The sequence below is a fragment of the Camelus dromedarius genome, chromosome 21, assembly GCF_036321535.1.
Source record: "Camelus dromedarius isolate mCamDro1 chromosome 21, mCamDro1.pat, whole genome shotgun sequence".
Classification (NCBI taxonomy): Eukaryota; Metazoa; Chordata; class Mammalia; order Artiodactyla; family Camelidae; genus Camelus; species Camelus dromedarius.
In genome coordinates this window covers 32,983,155-33,005,680 of record NC_087456.1, presented here as the reverse complement: position 1 = coordinate 33,005,680, position 22,526 = coordinate 32,983,155, and the positions used below count along the sequence as shown (strand labels likewise).

General features: G+C 36.4%; 1 long non-coding RNA gene across 1 annotated transcript in view; it reads right to left on the bottom strand.

Annotated features, from left to right (window-relative positions):
* Window positions 1-6,183: 6,183 nt before the first annotated feature.
* Window positions 6,184-22,526, bottom strand: part of LOC135318765 (uncharacterized) — a 190,516-nt gene continuing 174,173 nt past the window's right edge. Inside the window, exon 4 of the long non-coding RNA XR_010377086.1 lies at window positions 6,184-6,238. This is a non-coding gene — a long non-coding RNA (uncharacterized LOC135318765). The remainder of the gene's footprint in view (window positions 6,239-22,526) is intronic.

The window sequence follows — 22,526 nt, the reverse complement described above, 5'->3', positions numbered from 1 at the left end:
GTAAATACTTAATTTATAAATAGAGATATTTATAAATTGATTGATAAAAAGTCCATGTAACAGCTCTAAAAAGTATGACTTTGTGCAAATTACAGTGAGCTAATAACATTTGTTTGCAAACAACTTTCTACCTAATTCTTTTAGTTTTATATCATTCTCTTTGTATATGCCCAGTTTATTTTCTCATGTTTAAACTTTCTAGAACTCTTGTACAATAAACAACAGCATTCACATATATTAAGATTAGAAATATATGCAACTATGTTTAACCAAACGTTATTATCACGATGAACGCTCTCTTTCCAAATGCCTCATCTTGCAAAGCTCTTCAATTATAAACAAAGAATTCACATCATGTAAATTGTTCTCTCAACATCTTTAAAGTCCTCAAACTAATACTACATTGAGTTAATTGATAAATAATCCTCAATTCCAGCCTAATCATTGTAATATTTCTGCTTGCATTTAATACAGTATAAAGTTGTCATAAATTAACAGGGAAAAAGATGGGTAGATGCTTCTGCGCTATGTAAACGTTCATGCTAGTTCTGAAGGAACGTAAAAGGTTAGAAGCACATGCAGTCGGGAGCACCAATGTGATTTTATTTGTAAAGGAAAAAAGAGTATGATTTTGTCCTAAAATAAGAAATGTTCAACTGTTCCAGACTAAAAGATACTAAAAAGGAAGTCAGAAGTATAAGAATAGACTGCCTGATAGGAAATAAACTTTATTTGTGTAAGATTAAAATACCTACAAAAATGAAATGGAAACGATCAAGTTGGTTGAAATTTTGATCAGATTTGACAAAATATAATGTAATCATACAAGGTTATGAAATTCATCATGTATTAGACAAAAAAACCTCAATCCTTTCTCAAAAAAAACAGAAATAAGCAGATAACAATTTCTGCTAGGTAGGGATAAATCTAAACAGTATTTGTAAAATTAGAAAAACTTTCTGGTTTGTTTGAGGGGAACATTCCTAATTCATGGATAAATGGGGAAAATCAAAATAGCAAGAAAAGAATTCTTTGTAAGTGATGTATTTTAGTTTATGTAAAAGCATTTTTTATTGCAGTTCTCAAAAGTATTCTCTTAGTTCATTTGTCAAAAATTTTTATTTGATTTTACATTTAAGATCAGGTTACCTGAAACAAACACATTTTTTTGCTTTTTCATGATTTTAGCTCATTTTATTTTTAGTATTATTTTTATTTCTCTTTTTTCACTTGAGTCTATTTTTCATTAACTCCCTCAGAATGGTGCACACAAAGGTTATTTAGAGAACTTGTATGTCACAAATCATCTTTATCATAGTCTCTTGCCTACTTTCTAGCATGGCTCAACAACACTTCTTAACCTTAGCATTGTTGATGTTTTGGGATGGGTAATTTGTTTTGGGGGGGGGTGTCTTGTGCATTGTAGAATGTCTGTCAACATCTCTGGCCCCTACTCTTTAGATACCAGAAGCTACATGCCCAGTTCTGGCAAACTAAATTGTCTCCAGATGTTGCCAAATGTTTCTTGGGGAGGACTGTATGGATTGTTCCTGGCTGTATAGAACTCTCCGCTCTGTGGAAGTAGCCAGTCTCCAAGGGGTCCCCAGCGATCCCTGCCTCCTGTTAGTCACCTCTGTGTTAGGTCCCTCTCACCTTGTACCAGAGTTAGTCTTTGTGACCCACAGAATTTGGCAGAAATAAATAATGGTATGTCACAACCAACAGTAGGTTATAAAAAGACCACAGCTTCCATCTTGGGTTCTCTTTCTCTCTGGATCACACACTCTGAGGGAGGCGGCTACCATGTTGTACGCAGCCCTTTGGAGAAAGAGTTCACATGCTAGGGATCAGAAGCTTCCTGCAAAATTCAGGGAGGAACCAAGGCTACCAACAACTATGGAAGTGAAGGAGGAAGCAGATGCTTCAGCCCCAGAAAAACCTTGACATGAATGTAGACCCAGCAGCTTAACTGACACCTCAAGAAAGACCCTGGGGCAGAACCACCCAGTGGAACTCATACCAAGTTTCTGATCCACAGAAACAGCAATGCCATAAGCATCCATTTTTGTAAGATGCTGAGTAGTGGGTCGGCTCATCACACACCAGTACATCACTTACAAACTCCCTAGTTCCTGAGAGACACGGCTGTTTCAGAAGGCAGCGCCTGCACTCAGTCTACTGTTCTAATGCCTTATGTTTTACTTCTCTCTACGGTTGTTTTTATGACCCAGATATAATGGTACTTCTTCCTTGAGGACAACTCTGTGAGAAGCCCACATGCATTCTATGACATCACTTACCACATGTACACTCTTTATGTACATTTGTTCGTGATTCTCACTAACACCTGTTTTCATATTGAGCCAATTGGTGAGTAGATAAGGATGTATGAATTATTACACTGTGGAAAATTAAGCAAAGAAAAACAGAGTAAGCCCAAATCTGAAAGCAAAGCAATGGTTCTGTCAGACGGTATAAATCTCTTCATGATCACAGCCATTCCATTTTCATAATAAATGCAAGTTAGAGCCAGCGCAAAGCCAAGAGCAGCAGTCCACAGATTGACAAGCCAGTCAGAAAACTGAATTTTAACCTCAGTGCAGGCAGCTACCTGTCAGGTGTGTGGGCTTGGAAAATGCATTCAGATCTTAGTGATGATAATAAACAACCCCAAGGTAACGTATTACCCGAGACAGAGGAGATACTCTGTTCAGTTTGCTTTCCCTTCACTTTCTTCTATTAAATCATGCTATATATACCATTGTTCTTCAAGCAGCCACGCGCTGAACTTTTTTCCACGCTCACTGGCTCTGCCTATTCTTATCTAAGACTTTCCAGTGTTTCCAAGTATTAGTTTTTTCAGTGATTTGAGCCTGAATTATTCTCCAAAAGTCTAAGATCCTCACAGATCTTTTAACACAATGCGATGCCTGTTCGTCTTGCTTTGTTCTCTTTATCAACTGCACTTTTAGTTATTCTCAAGCCACAATTTTCAACTTTTGTTCTTATTCTTACCAAATAAAATGTCTTTTAAAATGAAATATGTAATAGATACATATGTAAACGCTGAATGATTTCTATTTTGTTATGATGGATGTGCTGCCAAGAGGTTAACAAGAAATGGCAATGGTAGTATATTTAGTGTGTTGGGTCTAATATTTGATAACTCGAAGTATGATGAGCATATTTAACAAAAAAAATCATAATGAAAGAAGAGCAATTGCGTTTTTTTTAAATTTAACATTAAAATAGACTTTTACTAGGGGTTCTATTGATGGTAATATATAAGCAAGAAACTAAATGCATCAATTTCTAACCATGGGAAGTGGAATTTTGGTTTCACTCTATGCTTCAAGATTAGAATGACATTTTGTGACATTCAAAGGCTGGATATACCTGGTCACTGATGCTATTCTAAACCATCTATACAGGTGCCTTCTTTAAAATTTGTTCACTTCTGCCAGAGTCTAAATATCCAATGTTTTTCTAAAAGCAACTTCACTGAACAGCACCAGGCTTAGAGCCATCCATGCTGTTAAGCACTTTGTGGAGATATTTAACAGGACCTACTGAGCTCAAAGAGCCTTCAGAGCTTTTGCGAAAAAAATTGTATTATTCATCCATTATACTGCCTGATTACTGTGTGATTCAAAGAGTGCAGCTAATTTTCCTCACAAATCACATATTACACTACAAAGCCTTCCACAGTCTCACGCCCAAGAAGCTATTTCTCCCATCTCATCTTCCCTGACTTCCCAGGTCAGTAACAAGCCGCTCTGCCGCTGTGTGGTGAGCACAGTATCACCCAAGGATCCCGGTTTTCCGCATTTATCTTGAATACATGCTGATCCTAGTCATATATTCCCCTGTACTCTTTGGACTACCACTCACACACCTTTGTGTATTATGTGTGCGTGTCTACATACGAAAGGGTGTTTATTTTGGAGTGAAATAGTAAATACATTTCAATCATCTCTATATTTTAGACACTGTAAATTAAGTTACAGCTTCCAAGCAATGCCTAAGCATAAGTAAAAATGGTGCTACCTGAAGATATTTACCCTAATGAAGCAGTACCTACATCATCGCTTAGGACAGGTAATTTTTATTATTCCTTTTGTTTGTTTTTAGTACAAGATGCTACACGTGCAAAAGAAACGACTTCCTCTGACAGTCAGATACCTGAGATTGAAAGTAACCTTCATTCTCTCACTATAAAGAAAACAAAGAAGACAGTCTCTTCAGCAAATGGTGTTGGGAAAACTGGAAAGCTGCATGTGTACCAATGAAGCTAGAACACTCCCTCACGCCATACACAAAAATAAACTAAAAATGGCTTAGACTTACACTTTATCAACCTCTTAGAAGAAAACATAGGCAAAATATTTTCGGACATAAATCTTAGCAATATTCTCCTAGGACAGCCTACCCAGGCAATAGAAACAAAAGCAAAAATAAACAAACGGGACCTAATTAAACTTTTAAGCTTTTGCACAGCAAAGGAAATCATAAGCAAAACAAAAAGACAACCTATGGAATGGAAGAAAATATTTGCAAAAGGTGAGACTGACAAGGGCTTAAAGAATCCAGAATATATAAACAGCTCATACAAGTTAATAATGAAAAACCAAACAATCCAATCCAAAAATGGACAGAAGACCTAAACAAGCAATCTCCAATGAAGACATACAAATGGCCAACAGGCATATGAAAAAATGCTCAGTATCATTCATTATCAGAGAAATACAAATCAAAACTACAATGAAGTATTTCACCTCACACCATTCAGAATGGCCATCACTCAAAAGTCCACAAACAATAAATGCTAGAGAGGGTGTGGAGAAAAGGGAACCCTCCTACACTGCTGGTGGAATGTAGTTTGGTGTAGCCATTATGGAAAACAGTATGGAGATTCCTCAAAAAAATAAAAATAGAAGTATATAATCCAGCAATCCCACTCCTCAGCATATATCTGGAGGGAACTCTAGTTTGAAAAGACACATACACCCCAATGTTCATAGCAGAACTATTTACAATAGCCAAGACATGGAAACAACTTAAATGTCCATCGATTAATGACTGAATAAAGAAGTTGTGGTATATTTATACAATGGAATACTACTTAGCCATAAAAATGATAAAATAATGCCATTTGCAGTAACAGAGATGGATCTGGAGATTGTCATTCTAAGTGCAGTAAGCCAGAAAGAGAAAGAAAAATACCATATGAGATCACTTATATGTGGATTCTGAAAAAAAAAAAAAAAAAAAAAAAAAGACGACCAAATGTATCTACAAATCAGAAAAAGACTCACAGGCAAAGAAAACAGACTTACGGTTATCAGGGGGAAAAGGGGTAGGAAGGGATAAATTGGGAGTTTGAGATTTGCAGGTACTAACTAATACCTATATAATAGATAAACAACAAATTCCTAATATATAGAACGGGGAACTATATTCAATATCTTGTAGTAACATGGTGAAAAGAATATGAAAATAAATATACATATGTTCATGTATGACTGAAACATTATTCTGTACACCACAAAATGACACAACATTGTAAACTGACTATATGTTAATAAAAATATATATTAAAAAAATAGGAAACAAAGGACTTAACCCATGGACTTGACAATGGCAAAGTAATGGGAGAACTTTAGCAAATTTTCTGTGTGATGTAGATGCCTCCTCTGGATTATGTATAGAAGACCAATTTAAGCTATGTATTCATGACAAAGGAAAAATCTTTATCATATGAATAAAAGTAAAAATAAAAGCTTAGGAATCCTTTAATACTAAGAAATCAGTAAACACCTTGATCTCTATGCTCATATTAAAATTTTAGAAACCAAGTAGAGTTTATACATTGATTTGTAATAGTACCATATATATTTTTTCTCTATACTTTGCATTTCCCTAGTTTATTTTTCAGGTTGTTATAGGTTACTTCTTTCAAATGAAAATCTAATACATTTTTTTTAAAGGTTTAACTTGCTTAAGGGTCATTTAAAATGAAAGTTACTGAAGTAACTTGAATTTAAGAGTAAATTAAATAATGCAATATTTCTGTTACCTTATAACATGAAACAAAGTCTCCAGTGAGAGCACTTTTAGACTATGAGCTTCTAGCTTTAAGTTTGTTTATTAATAAACAGTGTGAAAATGCAATGACTCACCTGAATGAAGCAAAATATCCTGAACCAGCCAAGAAATTTGATTGCAGCAAAGACAGAATCTGAAATTAAAATTTTAACATTTATCATATTTGTTCAACCTCAATTCACCATTTCCTAGAATGAATTAAGATCGGTCAATATTTCAGTATCATGATGTAGAAATTTATCTGCTTCTGTTGTATACAAAACTACTGATGATCTTTTGAAAGGGTAAGACGTATGAAGTTAAAGAATTTTTTAAAATACCATCCTAACACCGTACAAAAGGAATACATTTGCAGGTATTTATTTACATGGGAATTCCTCAAGGCTGTAGGACAAATAACAAGGATGCTATAATTTTTAAATTAAGATTCTAGTAAGCTACCATGACTACTTATTATCACTGCTGTTAGAGAAATATTCTGAAAGAAATATATTCAAGAACCACCATAATTTTTAAGAATAAAGTGTGATTTGCTAATGCATTTGGACAATTAAATTGCTTCTCACAAAAATTCTGCCAGTCATCTGTTTAAGTCTGGTGCATAATTATGACACACACAGAGTGGAGTTTCCTTTCTCTGGGCTTTTAAAATTTTTTTTATGAAATGAATTTATATACGCAATCCGTATTCTTTATAATACCCTTCCTTACACAATATGTTTAATCAATGCCAACGTATACATGACATTCCCTCATCTCCAAATGGTTTCAGTTTTTTTTAGCTTGGCAGCATATTATCTATATGTATCATTTAGTTTTATTTGCACCATCCCTCTTTTAATCACAACAGATGACATAGAAATCTCCTGTTCCTGCTGCTAGGCTGGTCAGCCTGGAAAATAAACCAACTGCCACTTCAATTAGTTCTTTCAAGGAAGCACTCAACATTGTCCTGATGTCACCAATTACTTGTGCCTCGTGTGCAGGGAACTGGAATCTCCAGAGCAATGTAGTGACCATGAGGACATAAAAATCCCTATGAGGTTATATACGTGTATATAGATAGATAGATAGATAGATAGATAGATCAAGTAAATAAGTTATATTAAAAACAAAGGTAATAAATACTCAAAAATCATCACTTTCAAATTATTTCACTGCATTTTACTATTATCTATGACCTTAAGGTAATTTACATGTGAGCACATGTAACACATCTCTCTGGTGTGAATCCTGTATCATTGTGTTCTGCTGCGCACCCGTTCCCAACTGCACTGTCCTTGGCCTCAAGTGCGTGTTCTAAGTGACATGGCTGAGCTTAAATCTGTCCTCCAATTTTACAACCATTACAACACGCCCCCCTGGGCTGGTCTGAAGTCTTGTGTCAATGCAAAAATTGAACCAGACAAACTCAAACAGAAAAGGAATACTTTAACACATTAGGGGCAATGGTTGCCAGAATCAACTCCCACTGAAATGAAAAACAGACCGTGATAGGGTTTTAAGAGCTGGGATGAGGAGATCTCACTCCGTCTGCATCTGCTAAATGACTTCACCCTGAGAAAAGTCAAGTTTCTCCTACCTGCAATGACTAGAGGTAAATTTACAGCTTGGAACAAGGTTCTGTCTCTAGAGAAGACAGGCTTCTACCCTCCCACAGAAACTGGGAGACAGAGGTGCTATTTTTTTGATGATTACATTTCAAAATGATGGCTCCCAAGTCCTTGAGAAAGACATTCCTGGGTTGTGGCACAGGCAAGAGCCTTTTAAAAAGATTTACATCTCAAAGACGCAGAGAAAGGATTTACAATGACAAGTTTTCTAAAGTAAATGTTGTAAGAAAAGGGACATCAGGAGTCTAGAGTCAGGAAGAAGCCTCTCTAAAATTAAGTCAGGCTACGGGAGATGTCAATATATTCTGGTCAGTCACTTGTTTCAATTATTTTTATGTTAAATCAATCTATACAGGCAAAAGATTGCATATATTTTCCTATTACTTCATGATTGATTTTTTAAAATTAACTCTATTGCATCAGGAATTAACTTAGATTGAATATATGGAAGCACCATTTTCTCATTCAAGTACTATTTGTATCACACACTACAGTGTATACATAATTGAGACTATCTGCAGTTTTTATCTTTTCTTAATATGTATGCCTATTTCTGCACCAGTGACAAACATTTGGTACTATTTTAAGACAATTTATTCTGTAGTATATTGTTGACTGAACAAAATGTACAACCTAAAAGTTGAGAATTATGTTTTAATCAGGGCATGACTGAGGACTATAGCCTGGAAGACAGCCTCTCAGATAGCTCTGAGGAACTGTTCCAAAGAGGTAAAGGAGGAGCCAGGATGCACAGGGGTTTTTGCTGAAAATAAAACATGTAGTCAAATATCAAAAAATTACTGCTAATCACAAAAAACCAGACATCCCAAGTTAATGATTCAGTGTTTTTCTATGTATGGGAAGATGCTAGAATCTGGGTTCACTGAAATCATTCCTTTGATGTGCATCTTTCCTGAGGGCCAGTATCCTGTTTTTCTCCGTCCTGGATGTCCCTCAGGGCACACTACTGGGGGCAGCTGCAGGGACTGATGGCTTGTTGGCTACAACATTCTTTGTTTACTGAAATGGCAGGCAATATTCTTTTCTCCGTAATATTCTTTCTATATTTCAGATACTTCTAGACTGTTACTGCATTTTCCCCCTACACTTAGATATTAGAAAAATCCTAAAAAAAAAAAAAAAAACTTTTTATTATGGCATATAAATCATACTGGGATTTTCATTTGAATTATATTAACTGATAAGTGTATGAATTTAAGCCTTCCACTTGGGAACATGCTTTAGGTAGATATTTTCTTCAAATAGTTAAGATACACAGGTCCTCTTTATAATCTCTGTAGAGTGTTACATAGTTCTTCATATCAATTTTTACAAATCATATATATTTATATGTTGAAATATATTTTTCATCTTTTTTGGATATATTTCTATCATATAACCGATATGGCTATTTGGTCATTGTGTATATATAGTCCTGTTTTCATAATATAATAGGTAATTCACCTGAGGTTAGTTTATCCTGTTTCTTTGAAAAGTAAATGAAAGAAGAAATGGGAAGCTCCAACCCAAACTCCCATAAATTATAAAAGCGATTCAGAATAAACACAGAAAACATCATTCAAACTGTCAGCTGAACAGCTGCCGTACTAATGAGGAAAGGAGAATGTGATGTACAGTGCATCTGTATTCCTTTTTCTGATCATAACTCATTAGAGATTTCCTCTGTCGACCCCAAAAGCTAGTTCTATAAACTACGATGGATGTAGTTAAAAAATAAAGTCTTAACATATAATTGTCTATAAATTAAACAGAAGTGTTGTAGAGGGTTTTATTTATACACGGTAAGACGTTACGACATTTGCTTATTGATAGGCTTCGTAAAATGCAGCTTAGTCCATTTGAAGCTATGTAATTATGTAATAATTATTTCAGTATTAGAAGCAATTATTCAAATGTTACATGCATTTGGTTAACTAGGTTTCCATTTGCTAATGCAACGTTCTTATGCTTCCTTCATCAGAATTGGAAACATAGTTCATCTACTTTGCAATTTTAGAAAATGACAAAAGTAATCATACTCATTTCAGAACGTTGAACAAGACATTACTGTGGTTCATTGGACAAGATTTCACGAAACAATGACCAGGCTTTCCACAATCCCAGGTGTGTGTCTTTGAACAAAACGCGGTACTGGGAAGTCTTTATCTCCAACACACCACTTTAAAATCACCGAAGGATCTTGAGCTCAGCTACGCTTGTCCTACCGGATACAGTTCACAAAAGACACTTATGTGTGGTGGCCCTACATTCTTCAACATCTGACTAAGTGCTCTTGTGATAGGGTTATATCTGAAGCATTAATCTGTCTTAGCAAACTTGGGCTGCTATAATACAATATCATATACTGGGTGACTTAAGCGACAGACGTTTATTTCTCACAGTTCTGAGAGCTGAGAAGTCCCAGATCAGGGAACCAGCGTGACTGGGTTCTGGGGTGAGCCCTCCTCCTGGCTTGCAGACGGGTTCCTTCTTGCTGTGTCCTCACATGGTGAAGAGGGAAGCCCTGGGGTCTCTTTCTCCTCTTACAAGGGCACTGACCCCATTGGGAGGATTCACTCCTGTGAATTCATCTAGACCTAACTACTCTCCAAGGCCCCATCTCCTATACCATCAACTTGGACATTAGGGCCTCAATATATGAATTAGGATGGACACTCATATTCAGTTCCATAACATAACCTACATATCTCTATACATTTCCATCATATTCTGCTCTCTGACAAGTACCACAAGTCATTATCTTATATCCCCTAACCTCTACCTAGATCAAAATAAGAAAAAGGTAATAAAACATAATAAAGTCCCTGTAATAGAAGTCCAATGAAATGAAGACTCGGTGTTCAACAGAGTGAAATTAAAAAAAGAAAAATCCTTAAGAACAGGAAGCATTTAAGTTTTTGTTTTTATTTTGTTGTTTATGGTTATATATGTTTTATTACTTTTTTTTCTTCTACTCAAAAACTACTTAACTCAAAACAAATGTGACTAGAATTAGGTGAAGCTGAAGGGAATTCTTAGAAGGTAAAAAGTGGAGAGACTAGAGGCTTTGAAGAGAAATTAAGAAAAGACATGCAGTCTCCAAGATTAAAAGAAAAAGATATGACTTGCCCCCGAAGTGTCCTCCTGGGTGTCTGCCTTACCACCTCATTACCCATCAATGACCTACCAGTCTCACTTATAAGGAGTCAAGATGTCTCCTCTTCTGTTAATTCAGTGAAATTTGAAACAATAGAATATTGTTATGGGTTGAATTCTGCATCTCCAAAACTCATATGTTGAAGACATCACCCCAAGTATCTCAGAGTGTGCCCTTCTTTGGAAATGGGGTCATGCTGATGTAATTAAGATGCGGTCATACTGGAATGGAATGGCCCCCTAACGTAATACGACTGTTGTCCTTAGAAAGGGGAGAAATTTGAGCCCAGACACACACAGAAAGAAAGTCATCTGAACATAAAGGTAGAAATTGTGACCATGGAGTGAAAGCCGAATGACGAGAGATTGCCAGCAAACACCAGGAGAGGCGTGGAATGGAGTCTTCCTCACAGGCTCCCGAAGGAACCAACCTCGTTAATATTTTGATCTCTGACATCCAGTCTCCAAAACTGTGAGACAATAAACTTTTGTTGTTGAAACCACCCAGTTTGTGACACTTTCCTGTGGTAGCCCCAGCAAAGTAATACAAACACTAAAGAATATTTAACCAAACAGGAAATTAATTCACTTGCAGGATTAATTCAGACTTCCTCAGGCCCCTTCCAAAACTAAATCCACAGCTTTCGTATTGTTATTTACATGTTTTGAGACTCGTTTAACAATGGGACTGTAATTGTTACTCGGTTGGAGACAAGAACGCTATAAATAAGAAAAACACTATTTTAAAAAATCTACTCTTGTGGAACAAATTACCCCACAAGGCCGAAACACCCACCACCTTTTAGCTCAGTTTCCGTGCTACAGGAAACCAGACACAGTTGAGCATATGTCTCTGGCTCAAGGGACCTCATGAGGTTGCAGGCAAGCTGTCAACCAAGGCTGTGGTCTTTTCCAAAGGCCTGACTGCGAGTGAGATTCTGCATCTCAGCTGCCACGTGGTTGCTGGCAGGACGTGGTTTCTTGTCACATGGCACCTCCCTGAAGCTCCCTCATGACATGGCAAATGACTTGCCCAGGACAATGAAAGGCAAAGGAGAGGAACACCAAAGACAGAAGCCACCACTTTTTATAATAAATTTCAGTGTGACATCCCATAATTCCTGCCATATTTTCTCTGTTAGAAGTGGGTCAGCAAGTCTAGTGAATATTAAGTGCAGGAGGGATTAACAAGTGTGCCAACAGGCAGCAATAACTGGGGGCAATCTTAGTGTCTCTCTCATGGACCATCAGAGCACGTGTATATGTTCAAGTCCTTCAGCAAAGTAAAGGATACAAATGTGTTTTGAAAATAAAATGTAATGTCTTTACCAATGAAAAATAATGCATGCACACACATACACACATACAGCATTAGAAATGTGCTAAAAAAAATCTTATATTTTATACTATTTTATGCATATCAAATTAGATAATATATCAAATGTTAGCAGAACAACTCAAGTTGGGAACATGGTATAGGAAATTAACACTGCTCCCCTGCGAACCGGAGTCAGCAACGCAGTGTAGTAATAGGCTTATCTGCATAAAACCCAAGACCAGCCATGGAATTCATCTAATGCAGACTTAAGTACTAATGGGCTCAATTAGTGGCAACAACAACAATAAACAGACATAGTATTTGCTTTTTACCTCCAAGATGAAACCCCATAAAAGTAGGAATTCACCACCAAGAATTCCTCTAGCTAGATCTATCATTATTTCAAATATATTTACAGCAGATGCTGTAAAAATAAAGGGTACATCTGACTCTCAGGAGAATAACGATCAAAATTAATTGCTATAATTTTCACATTTACATCTGACAAGAGGAATTCTCTGTATTACAGATTAAACGTATTGAAATTAAAATAGAACAAAATCATTCAAGCATTCATGCACGGAAAAGGATTACTGAAGAATTTAAAATAGAGACCTTCACACCTCATTTCTAAATATTAAACACTAGAATAGAATTGTATAGAGCAGTTGGAAAAGTCCTGTGATTCACTTTTTAAAATTCAGTTATATACCATCCCTATGTGAAACGATAAAGATATATGATCACAGACGCAGTAATTGAAGAAACACCACACTCATGTACATTTCCCATTTCCTGAGGGGAAAATAATTCCATAACAACAAAGGGTTTAATCCAACTATTTATGAAAATAGGCAACAGTAAAGAATTCTGTAATGAAAAACTGTGGTGTGAAAGAATATACAACAGGCAGTGAAAGGAAGTAAACACTGCATTCTATCTCAGTATGTGTTATGACTGCGGAGATAAAAAAAAGAAGCGCCATAAACAATTTTTAAGCAAACATGTATGAAACCAAAACAAAATTTTCAATATTAAAAATCTGGTTCTGAAGCCTTCATATCGCCAATAAATAAAAGAGTTTTGGAAGAACATAGGAAAGAAAAGTATATGTATACACATGTTGAAAATACATGGGCCATTACCAATAGATATTCTTTTCTTTGCAATTAAAAATTATGTGAATACAGGTAAAATAATTTAAATTGTAAGTGTAAAAACATGGTGACTACTTCCCAAATCATTAGATTAAAAAGTGAAGTCAATCAAATCTATGTTATAAAAGAGAAAAAGCAAATAAAAATCAAGGAAGCACAGAAATGTACAAAAGTTGTGATGTATAAATCTTAAATACTTTGCCAACAAATTAAAATGGATTAACCTTCCCCATTAAAAGAAAATAAGTTTAATTTAAATAAGAATTAAACACAAAGCTCTACGGCTTCAATCATGGAGGTAACTACAATGTCATGACCTGGAACAGATAAAGACAACAGTAATGCAGAGAATGTTCGACTCTGCCTAGAGCAGCCCACCCGCCATTTAAAAAGTTAGAACACTGTCATTTCAAGTTATCTGTGAACTACCAACAGAACAAGTATTTCAGGGCCAAGATCCTGAAGAGAGACACTGAGATAAGGAAAATACTTAGTTTCATTTTACCATCAAAGCTTTTATTAATTATGAGATGACTGAAGTGAGTAAGAAGATGAGCAAAATTTATGTCATTTCTACAGGTTTACGTGGACTTCAAAAATGGACGTAAGGACCCACCAAAGAATAGGAATCTGATGCACAATGCAGGGCTCTTGATTGGATCTTAAAAGGCTACACATTGGAGCAAACTTGAAAGCCAAATAGGCCAACTTTCCCTAAAACTAAAACTAAGATTTAAATAAACTCATTCTGGTATTTTATTAAAATATCCCTATCTCTAACCCAATTGTTTGCTAAAAGAAGGAAATCTGACCTAGAAGAAGATAATCTTGCCTGATGAAAGTAATCTCTGCATATTTTAAACACCATATCAAACAAGTTTCATCCTGGATGACTAACCAGAAACGGTCAGACTTTTAAAAAGTACGAATTGATAAAAAATGGAAAAATAAACAATACAAACTTATACGGAATTCAGGTATCTGAGTTATACTCAGTGTTTAAACAATTGTGATTAAATTGTGCAAGAAAAGTAAAGAATAAAATGAGAACTTGGTAAGAAATTTGCAAGTCACAAGAATCAAATATAATAACTAAAGTAAAAAACCCAGGTGTTTTAGGTAACATCAGATTAGAGACAGCTAAAAAAAAAATTAATAAATTGGAAGATACGTGAGAAAAAAACCTAGCCTGTCATGTACAAAGTGGGGGAAAAAAAAACATAGATTTTTGAAAAAACATCAGACCTATGTGGATATAGTGATTTACAATCACGGATGTGGTTAGAGTTCTAAAAATATAGAAGAAAGGACAGGATGGGGACAATAGTAGGAGGAAAAAACACCAGAACACTTTCCAGAACCAGTGCTATATTGTTGAGCTTCTTAAAACCACAAGTTTGTCAGCAGAGAAAACAATTATTGAAAATATATATATACTTTACATATGTATTAATGAATTGAAAATAACACAAGACTGAGAAGTAACTGGAATATTCAAATAGAAGAGAAATAGAAACTAGAAGTGGAAAATAAAAACTTGAAGTACAGCAAGTAGAAAACACAAAAGTAGGAATGTGAAATTGAGCAATAGGTACAGATGTTTGTACTGAATATTAGCTATAAATAGACTAAATACTCCAGTTACAAGACAAAGATTTATCTCACTTTTATGTAGAATCTACAAAAAACAAAACACAAAAAACTTAACTCATAGGTACACAGAACAGATTTGCGGTTTCCAGAGGTGTCGGGGGGGGGGGAGGCATGTGAAATGGGTGAAGGTGACTAGAAGGCACAAACTTTCAGTTATAAAATAAATCCTGGGATGTAATGTACAGCATGGTGACTACAGTTAAAAACCTTGTACTGTATATTTGAAAGTTGCTAAGAGAGTAGATCCTAAAAATTCTCATCACTAGAAAATAAATTGTAACTCTGTGGTGATGGATGTTAATTGGACTAACTGTGGTGATCATTTTGCAACATATACATATATTGAATTACGTTGTACAGCTGAAATTAATATAATAACATAGGTCAATTATACCCTAATAATAATATAAAAAGAATAGGAGACACCCAGAGACGCCCCCTCCACGCATGCGCAGAGGAGAGGACACGTGAGGACTCGGGAGAAAGGCCATCGCAGGCCTGGGGAAGTCTCACCTGGAAACAACCTGCTGACACTCTGAGCTCGGGCTTTCAGTTTCCTTCCTCCTCTAGAACTTTGAGAAAATAAGTATCCGTTGTTCAAGCTGTGAAAACTGCGATGCCCTGTGATGGCAGCGTGAGCTAATAATGCAGCGTCTAAGAAGAGAGGTCGAGTTGGCAGCTGGACACATGGGGCACAAGTTCAGGAGGAAGGTCAAGGCTACAGATACAAATTTGGGCAACGTCACCAGAGAGATGGTATTTTAAGATCATACAGAGTAAGTTTTCTAAGCGGAATGAAATCAAACGAGAGACTAATTTTAAAAGGAAGTTAGCAAAACTCCAAATGGGAAAATTAGCAATATATTCCAAATAACCTGGGGATGAAGGCTTAACCAAAGGTAAATTTTATTGAACATATTAAAGAATGAATATTAAAAAGCATATTGAACATTTGAAAGTACAGCAAAAAGCATTCCTAGAGGAAATCCAGATCCTTATTATGTTATAGAAAAGAAAAGCTGAAAATCACTGATCTAAACAGGTAGATCAAAACATAAGAAGATGAATTTAAATTACCCACTGAAATATGAAAGAATTTAATTATTTTTAAAAGAACAGAAAATAAATGTAAATCAGAAGATCCATAAAGTAAAAGATAAAAGTTTTGTAAAGATTATGAAAATGTTAAGTCCAATGAAAGATCAGGAGAAAAGAGATGTAAGCATAAATTGCCAATATGAAAAACAAAAATTGTAATATCATTATAGATCCTACAGGCAATAGAATCCATAAAAGGGCATTATAAAGAATGCCGCATCTTTAAATTTGAACATTTAGATATAAAATATTAAAACGTATTAAAACTGACACAAGAAATACAACATCTGAGTAGTCGTACATTTAAATTCAAAGAAATAAAAAATACTTCCCACACAGAAAACTACAAACTCAGATGGTTTTATCTTTGAGTTATTCCAAATATTTAAGGAAAAATAACTCTAATATCATCCAGAATCTTCTAGAGACTAGAAAAGGACAGACAAAAATCTAAATAATTTTGTATTAGGCCAACATAATCTTGATACCAAAATGGAAATAGTCATAATAAGAGTAAGTCATAGAACTACCTCTCATAAATATTGATATGAACAGCCTAAACAAATATTAAGCAAATCAAATTTAGTAACATAGAAAAGGCTAATATATTATGCCATATCTGATGTATTCCTGGAATGCATGTTACAAAACTTAAAATTTAGTCAAAGTAACACATAACATCAACAGAGTCAAAGACAGGAAAATCATACGGTGATTCCAAAATATGAAGGAGAAAAAGATCCGATAAAATGCAACACCTACTGATGTTACAAAGACACAAAGGAACAAAAAGTTCATAGCAAATTAGAAATAGAACCTATTTAAACTGAGGGAGGACACCTACAAAAGCAACCTACAGGAAACATTATTCCTAATGGTCATATTTTGAAAGGTGTGCTGTAGCTTTGGGTACTAAAATTAGTATCCCAACATCCTAGTCCTCTTCAACATTGTATCAGAGGTCATAGCCTATAAAATAATGCAAAACTAGTAACAGTATGGGTGATCATACCAAGCATAACTACTATACAATAGTCATTATTATTATAGTCGGTTGTAAGGACGCAAAAGAAGAACCCTTCCAGAGAACAACATTGTGGAATGTCATCCTGACCTACGGACGTGCAGAAAACAGGATGAGGAGTAAAAGAAAGATAGAAAATAGAATAGATGTTTGCAAAGCCTCCAGCAGTCTCCCCCCAAGCCCAGGGAAGACAGAGCAGACAGAAGTGCAGAGTTTGTACAGCAGAGTGGACGAAAATTCAGCTAAGAGCATTTCTAGAGCCCAAGAGAGCGAACACAGAACCCACGTGCCTGCTGAACCCAGGAGACGTTTGCGTGTTGGACACGTATGATAAAGTGGACATAGGATTTAAATGGAGGATTCCGGTGACCAGAGGTCAGTATATGGTCCAATCAGCCCCTCGCTGCATTTTACCTCATTTCATAAAGGTTATTGAGGATTTGTCTCCAAGCAAAAAATCCAGATGATTGTTTTCTAAAAAGAATGGAATGGGTTGCATCAAGCCAAACTGGACTGCAGTCTCGTTCCCCAAGACCACTTCTTTTCTATTCTGTTATCATCAGGTGAACTAGGGTGGTCTGCCCTCTTTCCAGAACACAGGGAAGTGTGTCAGTTAAGAAGCACAGAACGCTTACACAGACTCTCACTTGGTCTTTTAAATCATCACCCTTCTAACCATTTTAACTCCCTATCTTCTCTGAAAACATCTGCTCTCTGTGCCAAATGCCGCTGCTCCATAAAGGCACGCATCAGTTTGTGCCTGTGTTTCCGTCATGCCTCCTCCCTTTTAGGATGGATGTCATGCCATCTGCCCGTCCAGTCTTTCTTCTCCACTCCTGCTTTCCCACTTCTCACACTGACATTAACTCACTATTTCGTGAACTTGAACTTTTGAACACACACATCTGGTCACATCATTCCCTTAAAATCCTTTATGAGGGGTTTCCACAGCATTTAAAAGCCATCTAAATAGTTCCCGTGTCCAGAAAACCCCGCATCACCTGGCCACTGAAAACTTTTCAAAATTATCACATGGCAATACTCCTTCTCACTACCTGACTCCCGCGTCACCCTCCAAACGTCTCTCTTTATCCATATTGGCATCTTCTGAAGTGTCTGAACATGCTTTCTAACTGTAGAGATTTGCAAAATGTATGAAAAATTAGCCTATCAATTTCTTGCCCAGCTAAGCTCTACTCAACGTAGAGTCGGAGCCATTCCTTTAAAAGAGCCTTTATTAGGGAAGGCATCCATCAACAGTCAGACTGGCTGGGTTCTCCCATCACCTGCTTTGTGGAACACTGCTCGTCACTACAGCGCTTGGCAGGGATCCTCCAATAGAATTACCAAAGGCATAAAGAAACAAACAAGCAAAAAGCAAGCACGACTGAAATGCTACCATAGGGTTCAATCCCAAAAGGACAGCTTCTCCAGACTCGGCACACCTGTGCATCTACCTAGTTACATAGCTCAGTCTGCCCACAGAGAACCAAACCAATGCATGTGAATTAGGCTCCTAATGATTCTACCAGGAGAACTATCCATATTACTAACCCATATTCTAAGATTCTGGACTATATAATCGTATGCTTTTCTATGAATAAATTATCTCTGGTCGCATTCAGAAAGAACTAGTAAAAATAACCGACTCTGGGAAAGGCGACAGTGGGGCAGGTGGCAGGAGCATTAAGAAGATTCACTTTAAATGTTTAGTTCCTGGAACTTCTGAATTTTGATCCATGGCTATATTTAACCTGAGAAAATTTATAAATTACATCAACAAACAATACTGAAAGTTTTTTTTTAATATTGAATTTAAAGTTTTTCTAATGATCTGATAATTCATGCTGCTAAGCAAGCTCCAGTATATTTTAGAGATTTGTCAGAAAACATGGAAAACTTTGGTGCAGTTTTGTATGTTGAAAAACAGCATCAGGACAGAGGAGTCAAACTATGTTTGAACCCCCAGGAAGTAGTGTGAGTCTCAGACATCAGCAGAATTTACTAGAGAAAAGGGTTTAATTCCTAGGCCTGTTCATTTGTATTTTGAATCTGTAAGATGGAGCTGATAGATCCTTGCCTTGACAATTATTAAATTCAGTGACACAAATTTATATAAAGCATGAATTGCAGGACTAACCATATGTCTGATGCTCACTGTGACTAACAAGGAACATCAAATAAAAGCGTTTTTTTATTTTTCTCACAGTGCTAACTTGAGACTCATTATTATGGCAATTTGATCAACAAACAAGACAAAATACATAATTATGAAAAGATACTATAAAATATTGATAATTATCTAGAATGCTACAAAGCCAAATGTGTTTATTACTTCCTACCATAACATGCAATCAAATTATACCACTTGGCTTTAAATATATTGTTCATCTTTTTCAGTGGCTAACACTGAAATAAACATATTAAGCAAAATTCTATCATTTGTTTTTCATATAAAACTCATCATGATATATGGATACTTTCTGCTTTGTACTGGAGGGAAAATTGGGGTCTTTGACTTTTGTAAGAAACTCAATTAAATAGCTAAACTTATGCTGCAGTCACATGTCAGAGATATATGCAACAATAAATTTGCCCAATATTGCTATTTTTTCCTACTCTCAATAAAAATCCAATTTCCATTTTAATGAAGTTTTCTGCAAATACCATACATGTATACATTTCAATATTAAAATCTATGCAAGTCTTACTCTGTTGGTAAAAACAAGACTTTTTATTTGTGTTCTATCAATTCTATCTATATTTTATAGGTTATTCTTTGTATATAAAGATAACACTATTAACCAGCGATCAACTGGGCAAACGCACTTAGTGTTTTGTCAGTAACAAAGCTCTGCCCTGAGCAATCTCCATCCAACCTCTACTGTAACCAACAGTATACTTTTGAGATATGAATGCTTGCAAATCTATGAATAGAGAAAACAATCATGCTGCCTGTGATTTAGCCAGTCCTTCATATCAGAATGAAAAATAATTTAAGACAATAATGAAATATTTTATAAATCTGCATTATTTAGAACCTTAGCTAATAACAGAAATACAGATGGTTACACAGATTAACATTTTTTTTTTTTTTTTGGAAGGAGACAGATCTAGCATTTTTTTGACCCAGGTGTCATGTCAGGTCATTTAAACATCCAGTTTGTTTTATTTTATTATTATTATTTTTTTGAAGTATAGTCAGCTTACAATGTTGTGTCAATTTCTGGTGTACAGCATAATGGATCATACATATACATACATGGATTAATTTTTATATTCTTTTTCATTATAGGTTACTACAAGATATTGAATGTAGCTCCCTATGTGATATGGTAGAAACTTGTTTACCTATATCTGAAAAATTTGCTTCTTTTTAAGGCTGAATAATATTCTCTTGTTTGTTTGTGTATCTCCATTTATCCATCAATGGACACTTGGGTTGTTTCCACATTCTGGCTACTGTGAATAACACTGCTGTGAACGTGGGTTGTACAGTTCCGTGTTAAAGTCACTCCCTTCAGTTTGTCTGGGTATACACCCAGAAGTGAAGCTGGTGGGTCATAGAATAATTCTATGCCAGTTTTTTTTCAGGAACTGCAAACTGTTTTCCACAGGGGCTACACCATTTCACACTCCCCTCAGTAATATACAAGGGTTCAATTTTTTCAACATCCTAACCAGAATTTATTTCGTGGTTTTATATGAGTTTGTGTGTTTCTTTCTTTCTTTTTTTTTAATAATAGTTATTCTAATGGGTGTGAAGTGGTATCTTGTGGGTTTGATGTGCATTTCCCTGATGATTAATGGCTCTGAGCATCTTTTCATGTGCTTGTTGACCATAGCAGCTAGACTGGCTGAAAGATCTAAGATGACCTCTCTTATCTGGGGGGTCAGACTTCAGAGAATGATGGAGATGGTTAGTAGAACACATGAACCCAAGGGCAAAGTAAGAGGAATCATTAAGGGTCCACTCAACTTGCACTGTCATTAGGAAGAATGATCAGAGTTTAGTCACATTAGTAACACTGTAGGGATCTGGTAATCAAGGTCATGCCAGGACATCCTATCGTAAGTAAGTAAGAAAAACTGTTGCTGCTTCCATCTCTCACCATGAAGAAGGAAGGACAATGCTAGAGGCTTCTCCAAGTTCTAGAAACAGCATAGGGAATTTATGACCTTACGACGAGTCACACAAAAGGGTGTTAGTGTGGAATGGGGCCCAGAGCTGGAAAAGCAACTGTAAACAGTGGAGGCTACTATGCAACAGCCCTGCTGTTTGGGCTACACAACCTGGCAGACCCTATGATGTTAAGGAAAACAGAAGAGCCTTAGCAGTATTTGCACAAAAGGGCTGCACGTATGGAAAGACTCAGTGGAAAAATTGCATCACAGGCCCCTAAGGTTCTGGAGGAGGGAACACCATCACGCATCCACATTTATAGCTTCTGAAAAATAACGCACTCATTCTGTCCAACCAGATACATATTCCAGGTATGAATGTTGCTGCAGGACTGACAGAGGTTTGGTGCAGGCTGATGACAATACCAGTGAACGACAACTAGAGTTAATAACTGAACCAGAGTTCTTATTTAGTGCCGGCTCATCGACTGGAAGCATCTACGGCACTGGTGCCAAGAGCAGGAGCGCTCTGCCGATGGTCACCCCCAAAGACACAAGTGGGGAGTTTGTACTTCCCGTTTCCAGAAGGGGGGTTAGGTTCTCACTGCTGTTCACCAAGGGGAGCAGAGAGAAATGAGAGATGACACCACTTGGTATTCTCTTCCCTAATCTTAATAATAAATTGAAAACAGCAGCCATCTCAACCTGAAACACACACGATGACCTGTGATGCAGAAGCCTCAGCAGTAAGGATCTGATGTATGTCCACCAAGCAAGACACCGAGACCAGCATCACAGCGAGCTGAAGCTGAGAAAACTCGAGAATAAAAGTAGAAGAGGGAAAATACAGTTATCCGCTGTGTCCCAGGACCAACCGAGGAAGTAGGGTCTGTGGTTCTTACTAGTCCTCATCTTCTGAGTTTCCCCCGAGAGTAGAAAGCCACGCGGTTCCCGGAGGAGACTCTTCCTTAATGTACACAAGGTAAAGGATGTGAGCATCACAAGCGGACTGCAACGGACGTGGAGACGCAAGAAGAACTTGTTGCACAATTTCTGGGAGTGTTGTTGGTGGATGGCCTTCAGCTGTCGGCCCCTGCAGGGAACATTTCAGCTTCAAAGAGCCACCCACCCCAAGCTCAAACCTCAGACGGCCCACATTCAGTGACTGACTGAGAAGAGGTAAAGGATGAGCCATTTTACTCCAATATGGGACAATTCCTAGAGGCCCCAAAGGGAAATTATTCTCTATGATCTCCTTTTCTACCATGTTATGAAACCAA